The sequence below is a fragment of the Leptonychotes weddellii genome, chromosome 14 (genome assembly GCF_054177405.1).
Source record: "Leptonychotes weddellii isolate Sample4059 chromosome 14, ASM5417740v2, whole genome shotgun sequence".
NCBI classification, from domain to species: Eukaryota; Metazoa; Chordata; class Mammalia; order Carnivora; family Phocidae; genus Leptonychotes; species Leptonychotes weddellii.
The window spans coordinates 67,662,614-67,666,305 of NC_138382.1; the positions used below are offsets into that span (position 1 = coordinate 67,662,614).

The 3,692-nt window shown below is 44.4% G+C and overlaps 1 long non-coding RNA gene across 1 annotated transcript; it reads right to left on the minus strand.

Moving 5' to 3' along the window:
• Positions 1–371: 371 nt before the first annotated feature.
• LOC145716939 (uncharacterized) lies at positions 372–2,430 on the minus strand. The gene is made up of 3 exons (XR_014139878.1): positions 1,873–2,430; positions 1,102–1,280; positions 372–792 (listed from the first exon to the last, which is right to left on the minus strand). It is a non-coding gene; the product is annotated as an uncharacterized LOC145716939 (long non-coding RNA).
• Between the last annotated feature and the right edge of the window lie 1,262 nt (positions 2,431–3,692).

Sequence of the window (3,692 nt, forward strand, 5' to 3'; positions counted from 1 at the left end):
AAAATTTTGAAACAACAGAAAGACGAGCAATCCAATTCAAAGATGTGCAAAGGACTTGAATAGATATTACTCCAAAGAAAATGCACGATGACCAGCAAGCACATGCAAAGATGCTCCAGCATCATTAGTCACGAGGGAAATGCTACTGCTTCACACCACATACAGTGGCTGTCATCAAAAACCAGAGAATAGGGGCACCTGGGTGGCTCAGTCGTTTAAGGATCTGACTTTGGCTCAGGTCATGATCTCAGGGTCCTAGGATCGAGTCTAGCACTGGGCTTCCTGCTCAGTGGGGAGTCTGCTTCTCCTTCTCCCTCCCCCACTCTCAAATAAATAAATAAAATCTTAAAAAAAAAAAAAACAATAAAAAGTTATTGGCAGGGACAGAGGGTATGGAAAAATTGGAACCCTCCTGTATCACTGGTGGGAATATCAACTGGTGTAGCCACTGTGGGAAACAGTGTGGCTGTTCCTGGACGAGTGATACATAGAATTACCACCTGACCCAGCAATTCCACTCCAAGGTATGCGCCCCAAAGAAGTGAAGGTAGGGACTCAAAGCGATACTTGTTTGCAAAGGTTCATAGCAACACTCTTCACAATAGCTAAAGGTAGAAACCACCCAGCTGTCTGTCAACGGCTTAGTAGATAAAAGGTGCTATATCCACAGGACGGAGTATCATTCATCCAAGAAATGAGGTACTTACTGTTGCACGCTTGGAAACATTATGTTAAGTGAAAGAAGCCGGACACAAATGCCCACATACTGGATGATTCCATTTATTCAAGCGTCTGCAATAAATACATCCACAAAGACAGAAAGAAGATTCGCCATTGCCAGGGGCTGATGGGAGGGAGGAATGAGGACTGACTGCTTCAAGGGGACAGGGTTTCCTTTTGGGATGATAGAGTTCTGGAACCAGATCGTGGTGATGGATGCGTAACACTGTGAATGTACTTAATGCACTGTGTAGTACCTCTAAAATCGCTCCATTGGTCAATTTTATGTTTAAAAAACTTGGGGAAGAGGAAAAGAGTAGACACAGGAAACAATAGCCACTCGAGATAAGTTAGGACCGAGGAAAGTGCAAGCCAACTTACAAGAGAATCCGCAGGTCCGGTGTTTAGAACATTCCCTGTGAGCACGGAGGGTTTCCAGACATAGGATCACCTTCTTCTTTCTATAGATAGAATCACATCGCCTTGGTTCTGCAGTGAATATTTCCACGATCTAACATGTATAAACGGTATCTCATTGGGTTTAAAATTTTAGAGCCAACCTACGGAGAAATCATGAGAGAGCATTATGGTAACAGAGAGAATGCAAATGTTATGAACCTTAACAATGCAAGAATAATTATTTAACAAGAATCGGCGGGGGGGCGGCTGGTGAGCAGGAGACACAGAAGGAAGTGTAAGTATACCAATTTCTTTATTTTTCAGCGCAGAGATCGATACTTACCATCCAAAAGGAATAAATCAAGAAATAGAGACTAAGTATGGTCTTAAAAGTTACAAAGGCAATCTGTACGAAAACTCAGATTAATACCAGAACTAAATTCAGTAAGGGAAAGGAGAAGTGGAAGACAGTAAAATATGCTTGGTTTCTCATCTTTCTTCACAAGGAGGAAACAGATACTGGCTAAAGGAGGTAAGTCAAGAAACAGAATTAGATTTAAAACTTCGATTGTTGGTACACATGAGTTTTTGTCTGGCTACAGATACCTTCTTTCCCTGGGGATTACCCATTCATGTGACTAAGGGGGGGGCGGACCCAGCTCTGTGGCGCTGGGAAGGGTCACCCGCCCCAGCCTGGCCAATCAGAACCTCCCCTGGGACTTGCCGGCCAGTGCTCTTGGGGAAGGTACTGACTTTCAGCCGGTGTTGTCAAGTTGGAGGAATGTGAATCCGGGCCTTTCTGTGTCCATCTTCATGCTGCAGGGCATGCACCTGTGGAGAGACTGAAGCAAATCAGAGCCATGACAGTGATGAGTCCCTAGACGTGCCTGGAGCCCCTATCGCCCTTCGGATTCCTGTCATCTTACCCAGTGAATTCCCCTTTTGCTTTAAAAATAAATAAAGTGGCCTGGGACAGCCCTTTGGCTTCTTTGCTGTGCCGATGAGTGGTACTGACCCAGGGAGGAATCCTCCAGAAGGAAGGGGAGTTCACCAGCATTGAAAAGGGGTCAGAACAACAGCCCACGGGACAACCCTCAGGCTTTCAGGACCAGGACACAGACAGAGTTCAGTGGCCAGAACATCACTCCGTGTAGGAATAATGATCGTGGCAAGAACTTGACTTTGGAACAGCCAGACCGGAGTGCAGATCCCGCCATCCAGGATCTGTGCAAGTCAGACACAATTCTGACGTTAGCACCCTCATTACTGAAAGAGAGATAATACTATAATGTCTGTCCCACGGGGTCACTGAGACAGGGAAATAATGAATGAAAAGGTACTTTATCAACAACACTAGGTTTTCTTTTTTATGACCCTTAGTCCCTGAGTTGGTCAGTTAAGCTGATTCTGTTGTCTGACTACGGCTGTCCCCTTAATTTGATCCCAACCACCCACAAATGTATGCTGTGGTTTCCAGGGGGTGTGAGAGTGTGAACGGTGCATTGCAGCCCCTTCCAACCACTCGGGGTGGGGGTGGGGGGACAAACCACCCCAGAGGTCACAAGTCACTCACCTGAGATTGTCGTCCATCTGCCGCATCACTTCCCACCGGGCACCTCACCCTTCTGGCCACTTCTTCTCTTAATTCTACTGTGCTTTTGTAAATGCCATCCTCATGAAGGGGCAAAGGGGATGTTTTTAGAGTAACTGGTATGGTTCGGATGATCTGTGCATCTGGAGATAGAGAAACCACTGTGGGGGGCTTGGAATGGCTTGGCACTTACAAATTATGTAGTGTTAGATTCTTTTTGTAAACTTTTATGTTTTCTCTTATTCTAAACGTAATATTGTGTCTTGTAATCTTTTATTGTAAGTAATATAAGTAATATTATTTATTGCAGGAAACATAGAAAGATAAAGAAGAAAATAAAAGTGACCTACAATCCCACCATCCAGATTTAAACCCTGTTTAGCCTTGTTTAACATTTTGGTAGACTTTCTTTTTTTTTTAATACTTTATTTATTTACTTGAGAGAGAGAGAGCAAGCGAGAAAGAGAGAGAGTATGAGTGGGGAGGAGGAGCAGAGGGAGAGAGAGAAGCAGACTCCCTGCTGAGCAGGGAGCCCGACTCGGGGCTCGATCCCAGGACCCTGAGATCACGACCTGAGCCGAAGGCAGACACTCACCAACTGAGCCACCCAGGCGCCCTGGTAGACTTTCTTCCACTCTGTTAGTAATTACTAACACTCCTGAAATCATATTCTATATTCTACCCTGCTTTTTCCATTCAGCATTATATTGTGAGCATATTCCCATTTCATTAAAAACTCTTTAAAAAATATATTTTTTACCAGCATAATGCTGCAGGGCATCAAAATCTATTTAATCAAATTCCCATTATTAAATATTTTAGATGCTTCTGGTTTTTTACTACTGATCATGCGCCCTATTTTTTTTTTTACCTATTCAATAAGAGGCTTCAACCACGTGTATGTGTTGTAACTGACAGGCTCAGCCCTGCAGCCCCCCGGGTTCACGGTAATACACTCAGGATTCCAGGTCCAGCCTGAGGT